The sequence below is a fragment of the Triticum aestivum genome, chromosome 4B (genome assembly GCF_018294505.1).
Source record: "Triticum aestivum cultivar Chinese Spring chromosome 4B, IWGSC CS RefSeq v2.1, whole genome shotgun sequence".
Classification (NCBI taxonomy): Eukaryota; Viridiplantae; Streptophyta; class Magnoliopsida; order Poales; family Poaceae; genus Triticum; species Triticum aestivum.
The window spans coordinates 64,855,712-64,877,355 of record NC_057804.1 but is presented as its reverse complement, the minus strand read 5'-3'; the positions used below and the strand labels follow the sequence as shown (position 1 = coordinate 64,877,355).

Sequence of the window (21,644 nt, the reverse complement as noted above, 5' to 3'; positions counted from 1 at the left end):
CGCCTTGCAATGCCGAAGACAATCTGCGTGCCAGAATCATCATCATTGAAGCCTGGTTCAGGGGCTATTGAGGGGGTCCTAGATTAGGGGGTATCTGGACAACCGGACTATATACTTTGGCCGGACTATTGGACTATGAAGATACAAGATTGAAGACTTCGTCCCGTGTCCGGATGGGACTCTCCTTTGCGTGGAAGGCAAGCTTGGCGATTCAGATATTAGATCTCCTTCTCTATAACCGACTCTGTGTAACCCTAGCTCCCTCCGGTATCTATATAAACTGGAGGGTTTAGTCCGTAGGAGAAGAACAATCATAATCATAGGCTAGCTCCTAGGGTTTAGCCTCTACGATCTCGTGGTAGATCAACTCTTGTAATACTCATATCATCAAGATCAATCAAGCAGGAAGTAGGGTATTACCTCCATCGAGAGGGCCCGAACCTGGGTAAAACATCGTGTCCCCTGCCTCCTATTACAATTAGCCTTAGATGCACAGTTCGGGACCCCCTACCCGAGATCCGCCGGTTTTGACACCGACACCTGGGTACCCATAATGTTGGCAAGATGCTTAGCAAGCTTATTAACTTTCTCTTGTTTGGCACTTAAATCCTCCAGCGCTTGCTGTTGCACGAGAAAGTATGCATCTGAATTATGTAGGGACTTCCTTAGTACTTCAGCTTCCTGTCGGAGCACATCTGATCGATGTCTTTCAACTTGAAGTTGAGACTCAAGAAGACGAACTGATTCAGGCAGCAAGTTCGAAGAGCTTGTGCTAGCAGTAGTGGCTAGTAACTCGAACACTACATCAAGACAGGACTTTTGGGTTCTCTCACTGTCGTCAAGATAGTTTTTATCAGCTTTCTTGGAGACCAACATGGATGTATCACTATCTTGAACCTTATCTGCATTACTTCCTTTATCATTGCATAACGGGGTACTGTTCTCCAATATTTTGTCCACATTCTAAAAGAGAAACAAGCAAACACATCACAGGTTTACCATGTTGTATATGAAATTCATTTAGGTAAATCAGTTCAGTAGTAAAGTGGAGAGGATAACAACATGAAACAAACATATATCTATGTACCATGGTCACTTTATGGTCTATATCATTCTAGTTTTTGTTGCCAAATCAAGATAGAGACACAGTTCAAATAATATTTGTTCAAGACAAAGCAGAATTGAAAGAATATAAGTGTGGGAAACTATAGAGCAATAAAAACACTTGTAATGTGCATGACATGAGAACAAATTGTTTATTCAATTTAAACTGAAATCAACATAGAGCAGGTTACAACAGCAAACCAGTTAAAGAAACAGGTTTAAAACATACCTGTTGCGCCATTGGAGTTTCAATTCCATCCTTCAAATTTGAAAAAAGTTGGTATGAGTAAATACAGTGATGCAAGAGCAAAGGAGTATGAACCATAGCTACAGAACCTGACCTAAGAACAATTCTTCTTCTGTTTTAAGCGTTGAGTTGGGATTCACAGTGGTGGTCCTCGTGCTTTGGGCATTGCATTTCCCTTACTAACTGCTCGTGTTCGGGTGCTCTCTGGTGGAGATGGTGCTCTGTCAACTAGAACTAGGTTACTATCAGCTGGGGTTGGGGTTAGAAGGGGTGTAGCTGGTTCTCTGTCCAACTGGGTAGGGATACAATCTGCGAGAGTCTGGGTTATGTGTGGTGGGGCTGGTTCTTGGGCAAGTACAACCATGGTTCTATCTGCATCAACTGGTAGCACTATCTTTTCTGAAGACCGTGTTATTACTCCCTTAGATACTGTCATCACCCTCTCCAATTCAAATGGCTGATAAACAAGAAAAGTAATTGAATGTACAGACATTGTATGATATACAGGTGCAATGGATAGTGGGGAATAAAAGAGGGCATGAAATAATTCACATTTATGTTGTCTAACCAAATAGTATAGCATGACATAATTTCACATATATGATGGCTAACTAAACAGGATAGCATGACATAATTTCACATTATGATGGCTAACTAAAAAAGATGGAAAGACATAGTTCAAAATGTGATGACTATGTAAACAGGATGAGATGATATAACTATATAATGTGTTTATTAAATAGGTTGGCATGCCATAATTCACATACATGTCGCCTATGGAAACATGCTAGCATGATATAATTCACAGATAGAATGACATACTTCAAAATATGATGACTGTAACACTAAACAGGATCAGATGATATAACTATATGATGTCTTTATTAAATGGGTTGCCATGCCATAATTCAGATAGATGTTGTCTATGTAAACATGATGGCATGATATAATTCAAATATATGATTTATATAGTAAGCAAGTAAGCAGATGGAAATCCATATATGATGTAAAAACTAAGCAATGCAAGACAACATGCATGACATGGGTAATATAACCCTGCCTAGTTTGAGCATAGACCTTAGGGGGGAAATAGGACTGGTCATCAGTCTATGAATCCTCCTTTGAGGAGCTCTCTATAACCAGCAAGATGTCTGCTTCAGCAGGTAGCATTATCTACTCTGAATACCTTGTTTTCACTACAGATACTTCCATCACCGCTTCAAATGGCTGATGCATAGGAAGAGTAGTTGAATATACAAATGTTGTCGACAAATGGAACATGTAATGCAAAAAATGATAGCATGATATAATTCACATACATGATGATTGGCTAAACAGCATGGCATTGCATAATTGACATATATAATGCCTTTGCAACAAGATAGCATTGCATAATTCACATATAAAATGTCTTGCAACAGGATGGCAATGCATAATTCACATATATGGTAATTAGAAACTAAACAGGTGGCATTCACACAAAGCATGTCTAAACTAATCAAATGACATAGCAATGCAAGACACCATATGCACGATATGAGCAACATAACCCTGCCAAGTTAGATCATACACCTCGGGGGGGTGATGTCTACTACGCAACCTTCTCATAGACGTTATTGGGCCTCCAAGTGCAGAGGTTTGTAGGACAGTAGCAAATTTTCCTCAAGTGGATGACCTAAGGTTTATCAGTCTGTGGGAGGCGTAGGATGACGATGGTCTCTCTCAAGCAACCCTGCAACCAAATAACAAAGAGTCTCTTGTGTCCCCAACACACCCAATACAATGGTAAATTGTATAGGTGCACTAGTTCGGCGAAGAGATGGTGACACAAGTGCAATATGGATGGTAGATATAGGTTTTTGTAATCTGAAAATATAAAAAAAGCAAAGTAACTAATGATAAAAGTGAGCACAAACGGCATTGCAATGCTAGGAAACAAGGCCTAAGGTTCATACTTTCACTAGTGCAAGTTCTCTCAACAATAATAACATAACTGGATCATATAACTATCCCTCAACATGCAACAAAGAGTCACTCCAAAGTCACTAATAGCAGAGAACAAACGAAGAGATTATTGTAGGGTACGAAACCACCTCAAAGTTATCCTTTCCGATCCATCTATTCATGTTGGGGAAGCTGATCCACGAACACCTATGGGACCGGCGGACCGAGCCCCTTTCGGTTCGGCGGGGGGCGGAGGTCGCACGAAGAGCGGATCAAGGCGAAGCACACGAGCAGTTTACCCAGCTTCGGAGCTCTCCGGAGAGATAGTACTCCTACTGCTGCATGTCTGAATGTATTGAGTTCTTGCTCGGGAGCGCTGAGTGCTACAGTATACACTAGCTGCTAACGAGACCGAGCGTGAGTGTTTTTCTGCCTCCCCCCCTTCTATGTTGCGCATGGGCCTCCTTTTATATGCTAAAGGGGTCTCCGACAGGTGGCAACGTAGGCAAGGGCAAAAATGGAAAAGGAATTGCGGTAGGTACAACTACCTGTACAGTGTATCGTACCTAACCCTGACGGCAGGGGACAAAGGCATTAAATGCCCGTCTGTGTCGCCCAAATAGTGCAAACAGGGACCGTCAGGGACGCCACCGCTCGCCACGATGGCAATCTTGTCAGTGTTGCTTGCCACCGCGCGCCGCTGGCTGCACAACATCTTGCCACGCGCACCTGGAAAGGTCCCAGGGCGACACGTTGGTGGATGTGCTGGAGCGCGGGTACAGAGTGGTAGCTTGCCGCGGCAAGCGCCTTGCCGCGGTCATTGTCTTGTCGCGTCCGGAAGCTTGTCGCTCATCGGGCCTCGCCGGGGCACGTGACGCGTCACGGCGAGTTCCTTGAGATGCCTTGGTTGGCCTTCCCGGCAAGCTCCTCTTGCCAGGGCCTTGTCTCCTTGGCTCGAATACTTTGTTCTTGAATGGCTCCAAAGGAACCACGGAGGACCTTGGCGGTCACCTGGCAAGCCTTGCCGTGGGGCGCTGCAACTGCCCGTGCACAAGTTCGGGATACTAGGGTACCCCTACTCTAGTACACCGACAGGAGCCCCCGGGCCTAGGCCACACACGATGCCGAGCGCTGTTGGGCCAGGCCCAAAACAGGGCATGGGCACACGCGGCCTGGGTCACGCCGTATCTTACTCCGTATCCACCGCGCCCTCCCCGAACGGCACGTGTCGAATGCGGCGTCGTGGGAGAGATCGTGGGTGGTTTCTTTATTCAGAAAGACAGAACGCCCGCCCCCTCCCTCTTTATAAGCAGGGGAAACAGGGGCATTTCGCCCATCTCGCCGGTTGCTACTCCAATCTCAGAAATCTTCGCCGCTCACCCCCTTTCTCCCAAAGCTGAAAGAGAGCAGCGCTCCGCCCCCCGTCGCCACCAGCATCACCATCGCGAGCGACTCGTTGAAGATCGGCTCCTCCTCCTCCCCACCTTCAGCTAGCTCGCCGCAAGCGGAGCACCCAGCTCCACCAAGAAGGCGTCTCCTCAAGGCCGGGGACGTAGCGGGGCGATAGACAAGTCAACAGCCGCCGTTCCGCGTGACACGCTCTACCGCGGCAAGCACTGTTGCCGCGGGAGCGCCTCACGTCGCTGCGGCAACTGGAGCGGGGTCTTCCCGGTCCACCGCTACTGCTCCTGCCAAGCGGACAAGGGAACCTACTCCCCTGCCTCATCGCGTCGGGGGCGAGCCGGACTTCGATGTCTCCGCGCTCAGCTCCGACGAGGAAGAAGAAGAGTAAGATTCTTTGCTGTACTTGCAGTTCTTCAAATTGGTTGCTTTGTCTTGTATCTGATTTGCTTCACTCTGATCCCATTCCTTTTCAGGATGCTGGCCCAGAGAGCAGCGAAGAGAGCCAAGGTCTCGGTGATTGTCATCAAGACGAACCCACCGCAACAGCAGGGGGTGTGTCCGAGACCACCTTGCCGGACCCGGCAACCATTCCTCAAAGAAGCCCCCAGCGCAGCCCCCAGCGTAAGTATATGGTTTACTTCCTGCTGTCAGGCGCGCATGGGTGCTCTTTCTTTGCTGATATCTGACTATTGGTTTGTGTAGGAGCAGAGCAACCTCACCAGGAGTGCCCGGAAGCCGCTCCCGAAATGCCATCTGCTTCAACTACACCGCCAAGGGAGGATTCCTCGGGAAGGGAGCGTTCTCCGGCAAGGGAGAATTCTCCGGCAAGGGACAGTTCTCCCTCAAGGGACAGCACCAGCATCCCTCCAGTGGTTGAGACCACGACTGCAGGTCCTAGCACAGGTAATCCTCTTGTTCGAAAACTTCCCTTGGGTTCTTCTTCTTCTGATTTTCTTTTTTTGGATATTTACTTGATTTTTCTTCTTTTTCCATTCGTCAGATCCATCTGCCACGGAGCCGATGGAAACCGAGGTCGTCGGCGAGGAGAACGCGCACAGCAATACCGACGACGCCGTTGCCACTGAAGGAGAAGCCGACGCTGATGATCCCGCCGGCGAAGAGGCCGCCAAGGCTGCCGCCGCAGAAGCTGGCGAGGGATCCGGCGATTGCACTGACGGCCCCGAGGCCGCAAGAGCGTCTGGCGCTACGCCGACCGCCGATCCCTCCGCCGCTGCTGCAGCGCCAGGCTCTGAAGAGCCCCAGCCCGGCGCCTATCTGAAGGCCGGGGACGGCATCTTCATCAAGCTCCCCTGGGCGTCAAGCTCCAGGTCGCCGGTCGAAGGAGAGACCTTTGATGAAGAGTTTCTTGCCTCCGCTGGGCTGACGCTGGTCGACGCGCCGAGCAGCAGCAGTAGCGAGCCTGAGGAGGAGCGGCTACTGTGGAAGCTGTTGTCGCTCTACCGCGCCCGAAAGGCCAAGCTGGCATCCCGGGAAGCGCTTGTCGTGAAGGCGGGAGTGGATATCGAGAAGCGCGTGGAGGAGCTCCGGGGCTTTAACCAGGAAGCTCTTCGGTCCCTGGCAGAGAAGCGGGAGCAGCTCGCTGAGGAGCGCAAAGCCTTCCTCCTCGAGAAGGCTGAAGTTGAAGAGCAACAGCGGCTTGTTGCCGAGAAGCTATATGCGCAGGAAGGCGAGTTGGCGCAGCGCAAGGTCAACCTTGACAGCCACGAGGAGGAGCTTGCCGCGCGCGAGCAAACATTTGGCGGGGCTCTCAAGGAAGCGGAGGATGCTGCCCAGCTGCCGAGACCGCCAAGAAGGAGCTGGAGACAAAGATGGCGCAGCTGGAGGCCGATCTCAAGGCGAGCGGCGAGGAGCTTGCCGCGCTCAAGCGTGAACGCGAGAAGGACGCCGCCGCTCATGGCGAGCTGCAGGGTCGTCTCGCGGAGAGGAGCAAAGAGCTCAGCGCCGCCATGGACTCCAACGCAGACCTTGAGTTGAAGCTGGCCACTTTGACTCAGACACTGGACGGCGCCAGGGAGCGGGAGGTGGCCTTGTCGGAGAAGATCAAGGCCGACGAGGCGCTGCTGGCGAGTGCTGCCGCCACCCAGAACACTTTTAGGGAGAATGTGGAGCACTGGACGGAGGGTCTCGTGGATGTTGCCACAACCATCGACAGGGAGCTGGCGCAGCTGGGGATAGAGGATTTCGGGTACTCCTCCGATGAGCACCTCCAGCCCAGCGTCAAGCTTAGCTTGTTCTTCAAAGGCGTGGCGACGGCCCTCCAGCAACTCCGGGAGAAGATCCCAAAGCAGCTGGCCGATGAGTCGCGCAAGATCTGCGCGGGAGCTCTTCAAAAGGTGCTGGTGAAGGTGGCCTTCCGCAACCCAGGCCTCAACCTCACCAACGTCCTCAGGACCTTGCCGCCGGATGCTTATCTGGAAGCGCTCAAGACCCTTGTCGCACCCATTGTGGACAACGTGAGCGGGATCAAGAGGGTTGAGGGCGATCGCGTAGATTGGGCCGCCCGTTTTCTCTTTTTCTTGTCGTTGTTGGTCATGTTATGAGAACAATCTGTTAGAGCTGCGACAAGTTATCTTGTAATATGACTCTATTTTAGGTAGTGATTGCTATGTTATTTCCTTTACTTGATTCCTTCTTTTGTATGTTTTTTCCCTACGCTTTTAGGGAACTTGTCGGCGCAGGCACCTTAGCCGCGAGCGCTGAGTGCGGGACGTCAGCAGCCTGCTGGCGGTGCCGTTACCAACAAGAAACCTTGTCGCAACTAGTCGCAGCTCACTTAAGTTGTTGAGCAGACTCGAAACAAAGTAAGGGCGCAACTAGCTACGAGTTGGTTCCTCTGCGCACAGGTTTTCCATACAAAGCACGGTCGTTCGAGGAAGATAACTTAAAAATTAAAACTGATTGCTCAAACTTTGGCAACTTAGCTTTTCTGTCGTTTGCTTCCCGGTAAGGAGAAACTTCCTCGAACGACGCCTGGTCCACACCATTACCTTCTCCTTTCCCCCCGGCAAACTTGTGGGCGAGGGAACCTTCCTTTCTTTGAGAAAAAGAAAGAAGAGAAAATAAAGATATGGAGCCTTACGGCTCGTTATTGCTTACCGGGGGTAGGCGCTGCACAAAGTGTCAGATAACGCATGCAAAAAAGTAGAAAGCATGAAATTGACAAGATGTGCGTAGCACATGAGATTTACTTATGCACGGGGTCTGCGCCCGGCTTTGTACAAAGGATTACATGCAACATCGGCAAGACTTGTACAAAAAGTGGTTGTCGGAACAGGTTCCGGCAACCGCGCCTTACGGGTAAAACTTACGAAGATGCTCAATATTCCAGGAGTTGCTCACCGGATTGCCATCTTCGGTCTCAAGGCGGACAGCACCAGGCCTAGTGACTCGTTTCACCCGGTAAGGGCCTTCCCACTTTGGCGTCAACTTGTTGGAATTCTTGGCGGACTGAACGCGCCGAAGAACAAGGTCGCCTTCCTCGAGACTTCTGGCATTAACTTTGCGGATATGGTAGCGGCACAAAGCTTGCTGGTATCGAGCAGCTCGTACAGCGGCCTGAAGACGGTCCTCCTCAAGGAGCAGTGCATCATCTTGTCGCAACTGCTCTTGCTCAAGCTCATCATAAGTAAGCACTCGAGGTGATCCGTATACGAGTTCCGTGGGGAGAACTGCCTCTGCTCCATAGACTAGAGCGAAAGGTGTCTGGCCAGTGGCTCGATTTGGCGTCGTCCTGATCGACCAAAGAACCACCGGCAGCTCCTCAATCCAGTTCTTTCCGCACTTGCACAGCCTGTCGAAAGTCCTGGTCTTGAGCCCGCGCAGCACTTCAGCATTTGCCCTCTCCGCTTGACCGTTACTTCTCGGATGAGCAACAGAAGCAAAGCAGACCTTGGCGCCAAGATCTTGGACGTACTGCATGAAGGTGCGGCTCGTGAATTGCGTGCCGTTGTCGGTGATGATCCTGTTAGGGATCCCAAAGCGGCAAACAATCGACCTGAAGAACTTGACTGCTGACTGTGTTGTCACCTTCCTCACTGGTTCCACTTCCGGCCACTTTGTGAACTTGTCGATTGCAACGTACAAGTACTCAAAGCCCCCGACAGCTCGGGGAAAGGGGCCGAGGATGTCGAGCCCCCAGACCAAAAATGGCCAGGATAAAGGGATCGTCTGGAGAGCTTGAGCTGGCTGGCGTATCTGCTTGGAATGGAACTGGCACGCTTCACACTTGGTTACTTGTGTAGTTGCATCCTGGAGGGCTGTTGGCCAAAAGAAACCTTGCCGGAACGCTTTGCCGGCAAGTGCTCTTGCGCCAATGTGGTGACCACATATGCCTCCATGTATCTCTGCCAACAGCTTTTGTCCGTCTTCCTGGTGAATACACTTCAATTTCACGCCGTTGAGTCTTCTTCTGTACAGTGTGTTGTCGACAAACTGGTACATACTTGACTGCCGGGCTACTCTTTCTGCTTCTTCTTGCTCTTCGGGAAGTTCTCCTGTCTGAAGGAAACGGACAATCTGCTGTGCCCATGTTGGAGCTTGCGGCTCGACAACAAGGACTAAAGGCACATCTGCTGCTGCGGGAACATCCGCTTCTATGGCGAGAACCTGCGGCTCAGCCGGAGCTTGACGTTCCCCGGCAAGCTTGCCGGAGCAAGACTTGCTGGGAGCGTCTGCTTTAATGGAACAAACCCTAGGGCTTGCCGGAGCAGACTGCTCCTCAGCACCCTTGGTGGTGATCTTGAGGACCTTCTTGGCGGCGGCTTCGGGGAGCTCTGCCAAAAAATAGTCACCAGAAATCAACTTCCTCTTCTTGCTCTGTCCAGTTGATGGCGTTACAGATGGTGGAGTCAGTTTGAGCACAAAGATCCCTGGTTCCACAGGTAACTTAAGTGCGGCGCACTTCGACAGGCCGTCGGCAATGTCATTCTGAGCTCTTGGAACATGTTCCATCTGTAGGCCGTCAAAGTGCTCTTCTTGCTTTCTCACTTCATCAACGTAAGCTTCCATCAACGGACTCTGATAATTCTTGTTCACTTGGCGGACGACAAGCTGTGAGTCACCCCTGACAACGAGCTTCTTAATTCCAAGGTCTGCTGCGATCCTGAGACCGGCAAGCAAACCTTCATACTCTGCGGTATTGTTTGTTGCTTGCTCTTTGGGAAAGTGCATCTGGACTACGTACTTGAGGTGCTCTCCGGTGGGTGCAACAAGTAGTACGCCCGCACCGGCGCCTTGCAGCAAGAAGGCACCATCAAAGTACATCAGCCACTCTTTGCTTGCTTCCTTGACGGGGATGCTTGTTTCTGGAATCTCTTCATCTTGTGTTGGTGTCCATTCTGCTATGAACTCTGCCAATGCTCTGCTTTGGATAGTGGAAGTGCTCTCAAACTTGAGGCCAAAGCTTGACAGTTCCAGTGCCCACTCGACAATCCTGCATGTTGCTTCTGGATTTTGCAGTATCCTCTTCAGCGGAAAACGAGTGACGACTGTGATCTAATGTGCTTGGAAGTAATGGCGCAGCTTTCTCGAGGCCATGAGAAGGCCGAAAAGCAATTTCTGCACACCAGAGTACCTTGACCTAGCCCCCTACAGAAGGGAACTGACAAAGTAAACTGGGCGCTGCACCATTCTTTTCTGCATCTTCTCACGCGCTTGCGCAGATCTATCTTTGTCGGGACCAGAGCTTGCCGGTGAAGTCCCCTGCTTGTCGCTGGGTGCATCTGCCGTGGTTGCTGGCTCATCATCCGCCTCTCTCTCCGCTACTAACGCATCACTAACCACTTGATTGGTTGCCGCTATATATAGCAGCAACTTCTCTTGTGGCTTAGGTGCGACAAGTGTTGGAGTGGAGGATAGGTATCTATTTAAGTCCTGCAGTGCAGCCTCCGCTTCCGGAGTCCATTTCATTGGACCTGCCTTTTTCAATATTTTGAAAAATGGCAGGGCGCGCTCAGCAGACCTAGAGATAAACCTGCTGAGAGCAGCTATGCAGCCGGCAAGTCTTCGTACATCCTTGACGCGCTTTGGTGCTTCAATCTGCTCAATGGCCTTGATCTTGTCGGGATTGGCTTCAATTCCCCGCTGAGACACGAAGAACCCGAGAAGCTTGCCGGAGGGGACTCCAAACACACACTTCTCGGGGTTAAGCTTGAGGTTGATCTTGCACATATTTGCAAAGGTTTCGTCTAAATCTTGAATCAGAGTCGCCTTGTCCTTGCTCTTGACCACTATGTCATCCATGTAGGCTTCCACATTTTTGTGTATTTGCGGCTCAAAAGCGTCATGGACTACCCTTGCAAATGTTGAACCAGCATTCTTTAAACCGAAAGGCATCCGTATGAAACAGTATGTGCCACATGGGATGATGAATGCAGTCTTCTCCTCATCCTCTTCTGCCATGAAGATCTGATGGTATCCTGAGTATGCATCAAGAAATGAAAGCAAGTCACATCCGGCTGTGGAGTCAACAATTTGGTCGATGTGCGGCAAGGGAAATGGGTCTTTGGGACAAGCTTTATTGACATCGGTAAAGTCGATACAAAGCCTCCATTTCCCGTTTGCCTTGCGCACGACTACAGGGTTGGCCAACCACGTAGGATGGAGCACTCCTCTGACAAGGCCTGCTGCTTCCAATTTCTTGATTTCTTCTGCGATGAATTCTTGGCTCTCCACTGCATGTTTCCTGACTTTCTGCTTGACGGGCCGCGCATGAGGACAGACGGCAAGATGGTGCTCGATTACTTTCCTGTGAACACCAGGGATGTCAGACGGTTGCCACGCAAACACGTCAATGTTCGCCCGCAGGAAAGCAACAAGCGCGCTTTCCTATTTAGGGTCAAGAGTGGCACTGATGGTGAAGGTACCACCAGCGCCATCCTCCTTGGCGGACACCTTCTTGGTCTCTGGTGGAGCTGCCATTGTCTTCTTACACTTGCCGGTGGAGCTCGATGGTGCGTCCTCAACGGTAGCGCAGCACTTCGAAGAGGTGCGCTTGCCGGAGTGGGCATCAGAACTCTTGCCGGACTTGGTCTTTTTCGTCTCCCCGGGAGCTTCAACGGCAAGTGACTTGCGATCCGTTGCGGCTGCTGCTTCTCGGTAGATCTTGTCGGCGCAGATAAGAGCATCCTTCTTGTCGCCAGGGACAGAGATGACGCTTATCGGGCCTGGCATCTTCAGCATGTTGTATGCATAGTGAGAGGCTGCCATGAATTTGGCGAGTGCTGGACGGCCGAGTATTCCATTGTAAGGCAATGGAAAGTCAGCAACGTCAAAAGTGACCCTCTTAGTCCTGAAGTTCAACTCGCTGCCAAATGTCACCGGCAACGTGATCTTTCCCTTCGGCTTGCTCCTTCCCGGATTGATTCCTTGGAATGTGCCGGTCTCTTCGAGCTCGCTATCAGGGATCTGGAGTTTCTGGAGTACCGCGGAGGAGATCAGGTTCAAGCCGGCCCCGCCGTCAACTAGCATCTTAGTGACCTTGAGGTTGCGGATAGTTGGTGAAACCAAAATCGGCAAGCACCCGACCGCAGTTATGCGATCAGGGTGGTCCTCAATGTCAAAGATGATAGGCGTGCTGGACCATTTCAGAGGCTTGCGTGACTCGACGGGTGGTTCTGCCGCATTGACTTCCCGCATCCACTACTTGAGCTGGCGGTGTGAAGTATGCAGAGAAGCACCGCCATCAACACACAGGACCTCTTTGGCTTTCTGGAACTCCTGCTCATTGGTCTCATCATCATCCATATCTTCATCGTCGTCGTCCTCTTCATCCTTATCGCGGCCGCGGGGAGGTCTGTCTCCTTGCCGCTGCTTGGCCTTGCCGCGGCGTCCTCCTCGGCCGGGGCGTTTCTTGCCGGCTCCTCCAGCACCTTCCTGGGCCTTCTCCTTGTCGCGTCGCTCGTATTCAGCCTTTTGCTGCTCGACAAGCTGCTCGACCTTCTTGCAGCTCTGGAGGCCATGGCCCTTGGTGCGGTGGATCTTGCAGTACTGCTTGTTGGTGCCGTCCTGCTTGTCGGCGACCGCCACAGCTTGGTAGTTGGTGCCTGCGGCAATCCCCTCGCCAGAGCTACTAGTTTTGGCTTTCTTGGCGCCACCTCTGTTGCCGGACTGCTCAACGACTAGCACACCTTTGCCTTTCTTCTTCTTGTTGTTCCGCCACCGGTTTTTCCTTGCCGGTGCGGCCTCCTCACTATCTGATCCTCCTGCTTCTGTATTCTCTCCGGGGAGTTTCCTCCCTTCCTCAGCACGCACGCACTTGTCGGCCAGGGCATATAGCTCACTGACGTCTCTGATCTTGCACATCGCCATCTCCTCCCGCATCCTGCGGTTTCGCACGTTCTGATGGAACGCGCTGATTACCGCGGCAGGGTGGACATCTGGGATGTTGTGTTGTACGCGGCTGAATCTCTGAATGTACTTGCGCAGGGGCTCTCCTTCCTTCTGGGCGAGTAGATGAAGGTCGCTCTCTTGGCCAGGAGGCTTGTGGCCGCCTGTAAAGGCGCCGACAAACTGATGGCATAGGTCTGCCCAGGAGGATATGGAGTTGTCCGGCAAGTGCATGAGCCAGGATCTGACATTGGGCTTGAGCACCAGCGGGAAGTAGTTGGCCAGGATCTTGTCATCCCGCCCCCCGGCAGCTTGCACCGCGATGGTGTAGATGCTGAGGAACTCCGACGGGTGCGACTTGTCGTCGTACTTCTCTGGTACATCTGGCTTGAAATTCTTCGTGCTGGGCCACTAGACTTGCCGCAGCTCACGAGTGAACGCAGGGCAACCTACCGCGTACGGCAAGTCGCCTGGTTCCCCTGGTGCATGCATGTCGATAGAGGGCCCAGCGCGCTGGTCTGATTGACGCCGCGCTTCCCTTCGGCGCTCGATGCGAGTTCGAGCGTCTTCTTGCTGTCGTTCGTGAAGAACTTGGCGCTGATCGCGACGAACTCGTGGATCTGATGATGCGGTGGAGTCGCTGTCGAGGTGGATCCGGCGAGTCCGCGATTTTGGCCTTCGGGGCGGAGAGTGCATGGTGGTTGCACCCCCACCGGTTTTGTCGCCATCGGCTCGTGCCTGGCTGTCCTTCCGCGGCAGCGATGTACTCGGCTGCCGCGGAGTGTCGCCGTTGGCGAAGCCGATGAGACTCTGAATGGTGGCCCTCCATTCATCGATCTTGTCTGCCATTGGAGGGTAATCCAGGAGCAGTTGAGCTCGCGCTAGAGCTTCTATTGGAGTGGTGGGCGGCAATGGCGAACGGTGCGAGGAGCGGGATATGCTCGGACTTCTAACTATGTTAGAAGGAGCAGTATCCCGTCTAGGCGACCGTGTCTCGCTCGTGCCAGCACGTTGGCGTGCGGGCCGGTCTTGAGCACCCCGAGATCCACCAGCTCGATCTTGGTCCAACAAACGTATGGCACTGCGAATACCATGACGCTGTCGATCCTGCGCCTCCTGAGATGGGCGCGGTGCATGTACGGACGCCGAGGTCTGCGCAGCCTTGTCCTTGGACCTGGCAGCACCGTGGGTTCCCTCGTCGATGTCCGTTCTTCCTCCGACGTCTACCCCAACACCCGTTTGCTCCGGTGGTGGTGGGATCGACGTGGACGGAACAGCTGTCGCCGAAGCCTTCTTCTTCGGTGGCATGTCGATGAAGAAGATGAAGATCTAGCTCGTGTGAACGTCGGATCAGGTTCACACAACCTCGACGCCCCCTACCTGGCGCGCCAAAGATGTCGGGGAAGCTGATCCACGAACACCTATGGGACCGGCGGACCGAGGCCCTTTTGGTTCGGCGGGGGGCGGAGGTCGCACGAAGAGCGGATCGAGGCGAAGCACACGAGCAGTTTACCCAGCTTCGGAGCTCTCCGGAGAGATAATACTCCTACTGCTGCATGTCTGAATGTATTGAGTTCTTGCTCGGGAGCGCTGAGTGCTACAGTATACACTAGCTGCTAACGAGACCGAGCGTGAGTGTTTTTCTGCCTCCCCCCCCCCTTCTATGTTGCGCATGGGCCTCCTTTTATATGCTAAAGGGGTCTCCGACAGGTGGCAACGTAGGCAAGGGCAAAAATGGAAAAGGAATTGCGGTAGGTACAACTACCTGTACAGTGTATCGTACCTAACCCTGACGGCAGGGGACAAAGGCATTAAATGCCCGTCTGTGTCGCCCAAATAGTGCAAACAGGGACCGTCAGGGACGCCACCGCTCGCCACGATGGCAATCTTGTCAGCGTTGCTTGCCACCGCGCGCCGCTGGCTGCACAACCTCTTGCCACGCGCGCCTGGAAAGGTCCCAGGCACTACAAGGATTCAGGTCTATCGCAACAAAATCGTTTGTCGCAATACATGCGGATTTGTGGCAATAGGTACCTATTGCCACGAAACGACTTTCGTTGGCAGCCGTTGCAATTGGACGCATGGTAATAGGTTATCGCCACGAAAAAGCAATTGTGGCAATAAAACTGCGCTTTTGCAACAGCCATGTGGAAAGTTGCCACATTTTTTTCTCGTGGCAGCACTCAGTTGATGCCACAATTTGGTTTGTGGAGATAGCTTTAATGCAACATGTAACGAATCATGGCAAATGATAGCTCGTGGCGATAGACATTCGTGGCAACAACCTATGCCAACAACGCTCGTTTCGTGGCGCACACTCTTCCGTGGCAATAGTCAATCGTGGCAAGAAACTATGACAACAATCCTTCTTTCATGGCATTAGCATTTTGCCACAATCTGCTACGATTGTGGCATTAAATTATGGCAACAAACATTCCTGTCATCGTAATAACAAGTTGCAACATTTAATTTTTTTCGTGGCGATACTCTATTTCAACGAAACTTAGTTTGGTGGCGCCAAACAGTTATCGCAACCAAAAGTGGGTTGTGGCAATAGCCTATAGTAACCATAAAAAAATAAAAGCATTCAATTACAATACTCAAAACCATACATATAATATGTAGATTCATAAAAATCATAATTCTCACAGTAAATATCCATCAAATGAAACTCAAATATAATTTAGCCATCCTAATTAAGTGCCAAGACTAAACTGCCCGTGATAATGCAACAAAGTAAAGCGGACAAGCAAATGAAATGACTGGACATTTCTACCCTTGATACATGAATTTGAATTCTGCTAAACTAGTCCATCGTCTGCGCCGTGATCCAGCTGATCAGTCGCCACGGCCGTGATCCGACATCGTCTCTGCTCCAGCATCTGGCTCATCCCTCGCACTCCGGCGTGTGGTCGTCGAGCACCGCATACCATCTGCTCCAGCTCAGAGTATCCAATTGCTTCCGCCCCAGCACCCCATCGTTAAGCACCGCGTTGCCTCTACCACAATAGAATCGACCAACAACAGAGTGTGAGCAGTGAGTAGTGAATCCAACCAAAAATAGAGAGTAAGCAATAAGGAATGATAATGGCGTGCATGATTTCAGGCCATAATTTAGATGAAAATTGGCGCTGACTTTGCGATGCCTAATTCAAGGGAAAGAATAGTGCAATACGAATATAAGGAGTTTCTTCAGATAGAGCGAACATCACAAATTCACAATGCATAGTCATACTCCACACAAATAGTGAAAAACTTAGTTAGCAAGATGAGTGTACCTTCAGTCAAAGAAAAAACAGTAAAAAATGTGTACCTTTAGTGACCGTACCTCATCCTTTAACTTACTGTTTTTCAGAACCAGTCTCGTAGGTGTCCTACAAAATGCAGGTTTTTCAGAAATAAATAAGACTAGATACAGATAACATAACCTCGCTGCCGAATGGATCCACAAATAAAGCATTGCTTGCCAAAATCCATGTACAGGACAAGCTGTTATGAAACTAAGTTCAGAAAAATAACGGTTGGTGTGACACATAAAAGGATCAAGGCTGCAATTGTATATCAGCAGTTGCTACTTGTAAGAGTAGATGATCACAAAGACAACCTCCCAATTCCTGTGCTAGCCACAGGTATTTAGTTTATAAAAGAGAGTACATGGTAAGCACTTCCATTTCAAAAAAAAACATGGTAAGCACTTCAAGGATTTCAAGCTCCAGGAAAATATTTAACAGCATGTCCATCTCCAGCAGCAGCAGCATAATCCAACAATGAGCTACAAATGAATCAAGAAAATTTGATCATCTTCTAGATATGATAATTATCTAACACAGGGATATCTAAACTGCCATCATTAACATAGTAGTAATAGAAACTAATACACATGGTTTGCATATATGTTCACATACAGGAGCTCAGCACACATGAACCAGTCACAGAAACTAATGTTAAAGGAAAATAGAGTACCTATTGATTTCATATTTCGCTCATATGAAATCGCCGCCCGGGGCCTAACATTGACCCAATAACCTGTGATGATCTATAACAGAAAGAAAAGAAAATTTTCTTAGCACAGTTCACTGCAAATGACAATGTGCTAATATAAATTATATAATACAGTGTTCAAAACAAATCTAGATATCATCCACCGAGCTGACTGTGTATGATAGTCATAATCTAAAATGATGACGGGCAAAAAAACAAGAATACTTCAAGTGTTAAGATATATATAGATATCATATAAATTAAGATGATTGGCTGCAGCATATAAATTAAATCACAGACATCTAGTGTACTAGTAGCAGCAGCCAACAAAAAAAGATACATCATATGAATCGATCTTGCTTGTATGTATCGTCCGGCTAGAAGACACACATGTTAGCATATCAAATATACTAACCAACACTGATCAGCACTTGCAATCATATTGTATGTGGCTGAAAAGAATCCCAATCCATCTCATGGAATTTTACTAGCAACTTCCGTGATGCATCACATGCGAAGGGATTGCAGCATCCTGGGCAGGCATGCATCAAATGCATAGGCATGGGTCAAGGCCCCGACGGCACTCGGCCATAGGTCTTTCACGGCCGGCTGGCCGATCAGGTTACAATACAAAAAAAAAAGTCGGAATTGAGAATACGTACGAGAATCGACCATCACATCGCATCGAGTTCATCTCATGAATTAACATAAATAATTGGTGGGCAGGTACTCACGCGGACGGGCATGGGATGCATCCAGACAAACATAGTAGATCTCATGGAGAAAAAACCAACATGTAGGATAATATTCAGCTTGAATCATCTGGACGGAGCAAACATGCGTAATCACGATCTAGAAACCTCCGGACAAGCAACCAATACACGAAGAGTATCCAGTACGACAATACGACAAAGTTTCGTATAAGATGTTCTTACCTTGCGGCCGGTGGCGCCGTTCCCTCTAAGGTAGGTGGCGGCGCTCTCGCGGGTGAGGCCGGCGGTTGAGATCCCGTCGGTGAGGAGGGGAACAGCGTTCGCGCGGCCTGGGGCACGGAGGAGAAGGTCGCGATAGAGGCAGCGAGCAGAATCCCGTAGATGATGATGAGGAGGAGGCGGAGTACGACCTGGCTGGGGCGGGTGGATCGGATGACCGAGGACCTCCGATTCCGATCTGCTGTGGCGAGAAAGGGGGAAGAGGAGCAGGGGATAATATGGGGGAGGGGCGAACTGCTACGCGCGCGATTAAGGTAGAAAATTTTAGTGACCGACCGGTGGGGCAGGACGCCAAAAATTGGAGAATTGGAGGGAATATGTGTTTTGGTGGAGGGAATTTTTTTGCGTAAACCAAATGTATTTAATAGAATTTTTTTCCTGCACGAAACAACTATTCACTCTACTTTTCTAAAAAAAATTAGAGTGAATAGTTGTTTCGTGCAGGAAAAATATTTTATTAAATACATTTGATTTAAAATATAGGGAATTACTTTCAAAAATTGAAAGCTCATTTTTTTACTATCATCAATATGAATTTTTCCATCTCATCAAGACAAAAACAAAAATTCGATCATATTGCTCCGAGCAAGGTTTTTCCACTTGCGACTCAAAAGTGTGTAGAATACCCAGCTACTCGCTGTATATTCGACCAAAATCGTTGTATAGGTTCGCAAGTCGCCTAATTACTCGCGAGTCGCCCTGATTTTGAGAAAACGACTTGGTGCTTAGTCGGTGACTAATCAACATCTCAAAAACCATGGTTTCGAGGTCCGATGCAAATTAATGATAAAACTGCAAAATAACGTCAATCCGAGTTCATATAGTCAACATTTATAGCGAGATTACTGATTTTTGTTGTGCTCTGACCATGGTAAAAAAGAAGCACGATGATATCAGATTGAAAAGCCAACAACATGAAAGGTGTTTGTCTTATCAAGAGAAACCCACTTAATCTCTGGATCATGTCAATTTAAGGTTTACTTCATAATTGACACTGACATGAGAAGATGGCGGTGGCGTGGGATCTTCTCGCGGTGACGATGGATCCTCGTGTCGATGTAATGTGCTACTTTGGTTCTTCAATGGCGGTCACGTGGGCTCGTGTTGGGAGAAAAGGCAGTATCGGGAGGAGGGGACGACGTTTACCAAATAGATCGTTGATATGCGTATGATGAACATGCCTTATGGTTATATCAGACAAACGATCTATGGGATCTTGGAGACATATGGACGCAGAACTTACAGGTCCCATTTGATGCTGAACAATGTTGTCGAAGAATTTTTCAGTTTCATTGAATTTTTTTTATTTTTTGATTGTGAAAAATGTTTTTTTAACGTATCAAATATCTGTTGTTGCAAATTTGGACCATACAAATTTTAATAATATTACACCACATTTAATGTACAAATAATTAAATATTGTGTGTCAAAAGATTTCAATCCACTTCTCGTCAAAATAATTTTTTACTGATTCAGCTGGAAGCCGGTCAAAACTTTCAAGACCAAAATTTTAAAAAGAAATATGTTGAGAACCGCTTATCCAAATTACGAATCGCTTTCACTTTTGAGCTCCTCTCATTGAGAACTTCAAAACTAGATGATCATGGACTCTGTGAAGTAGTCGATGTGAAGGTTCGCGGGAATGAGGAATAGGTCATGACACGGTTGTTGAAGATGGCAGGTGTGCAACTTGCTTCTTAAGCGGCCATTGGCGTCGTGGATGTCATGGCTTCGGTGATGGCGCGTCCAACAGCAACAATACGATGCACTTCCATGTCCTAGAAGTATTAGTGGTAGAGGGGAGTCTGATGGTGGGAGAAATCGTCGAGATGACCACCTTGGGCGACAGGATCTTGCGCTGAACATGAAGTTGCGGCCTGAATGGGCATGGGTGGTACGGGTTGTACAGGGCATCTCACGGAGAAATTTGTGAACCAAAGTGGCAGAGGAGCATGAGTGGCACGAAGTGACGCGCTCAGATTCGCGTTTTATAGAGTGAGAAAGGTAACCAGGAGACGAGTGCCACCGGTTGGCATTTAGTTCACCACGTCGGCTTGGATGTTTAAGAAATCTAAGTGGGATATAATTTCCCTTAATGAGACCGTGGTCAATGGTGGAGTGGGGAATAATTTTTGTGTTGGTGGAAATTTAATTCGAGTTCTAGAAGGAGAGGGGAAGAGGTGGCCATGGCCATGGTAGAAACATACAGGTTCTGTACGTGCTCCAGGAGGAAGACAATCAGGAACGCTTCGGCTGGGTCGATTCGGCCTCGTGGGCTGGAAATAGGAGCAGCCCAAACGTAAAGAAAAATGAATGAAAGAAAAAACAGGTGGTCAGGCCCATTCGAGTGTAAGATAGGAAACATATGGGTAAGATTGGGCCAAAACGATTTCTGGATTTCTAAACTATATTTCTATATTCCAATTAAAAAAACTATATTTCTATTTATTAAATACAGTAAAATGAACGTGGCATATATTGCCAAATATTTTCCAAAAACAGGAAAATCCTATAGAACAAAATAATATTTATAATGGGCTTAGTAATTATACTTTGTAACCTCGTGGCTACACAATATCTAACGTCAGACCCATAATTGCTCACCAACACAAACATAACCAAATGATCTGAACCTTGATATACATCACGGAGGCGCTCCACTATTTTTCGGTTTTGGTTAATTAAAATTGGTGCAATTAATAAATACTATAGCTACTCGTTAAAACTTGCAAAAATCATAACTTAATATCTATAAATCCAAATAATTTAAATTATATGTCTTTAATTATCGATAAAATACTTTAATTACTCCTTATCTATAGGTCCAAATAATGTAAATTATATGTCTCTAATTAACAAAAAAATGCATAGATGATTTGTTGCTTCTTTTTTTTGCAACACCAGGGGATTGTTGCAATATGTTGTGCATATTACCATGGATGCACAATTTGTCACAATATGTAATAGTTATTGCAACAAAATGAATGTGAGACAAAAAGTCACCATATTACAACCAATACATGTTTTGTTGCAATAAGAAGCCGTTTTTTTGCAACAATATCTATGACTAGCGCCACATGCAAGAATTGTTGCAATATATGTCCAAATAATACCACAAAGATTTACTTTGTTGCAATACCTAGTCTCTATTGCGACAAAATGACTAATTTACGCAACACGGCGCAATTGTCGCAATATCACTACCATATTACAACACTGATACACCTTGTGGCAATACGTGGCTTCTATTGCAACAAAAGGAGTACTTACCGCGATGAAACAAAACTGTGGCAGTATGTTGCTGCTATTACCATCAAAAGGAATTTTGTGGTAATATTGCATTTTATTGCAACGAAAGATAGTTGTAGCAATAAATTTTGTTGCAATATACCTGGATTCCTGTAGTGAGGGCGACACGTTGGTGGATGTGCTGGAGCGCGGGTATAGAGTGGTAGCTTGCCGCGGCAAGCGCCTTGCCGCGGTCGTTGTCTTGTTGCGTCCGGAAGCTTGTCGCTCATCGGGCCTCGCCGGGGCGCGTGGCGCGTCGCAGCGAGTTCCTTGGGATGCCTTGGTTGGCCTTCCCAGCAAGCTCCTCTTGCCGGGGCCTTGTCTCCTTGGCTCGAATA

General features: G+C 48.8%; 1 long non-coding RNA gene across 3 annotated transcripts; it reads right to left on the bottom strand.

Moving 5' to 3' along the window:
* Positions 1-15,609: 15,609 nt before the first annotated feature.
* On the bottom strand, positions 15,610-18,278 carry LOC123091049 (uncharacterized). 3 transcript variants are annotated; one of them, XR_006442759.1, is made up of 4 exons: positions 17,962-18,278; positions 17,761-17,848; positions 17,009-17,081; positions 15,610-16,817 (listed from the first exon to the last, which is right to left on the bottom strand). It is a non-coding gene; the product is annotated as an uncharacterized lncRNA (long non-coding RNA). The 3 variants fall into 3 exon arrangements; XR_006442757.1 differs by lacking the exon at positions 17,761-17,848 and having other exon boundaries at positions 15,655-16,044; positions 16,359-16,419; positions 17,962-18,267; XR_006442758.1 differs by lacking the exon at positions 17,761-17,848 and having other exon boundaries at positions 15,655-16,817; positions 17,962-18,268.
* Positions 18,279-21,644: the final 3,366 nt, after the last annotated feature.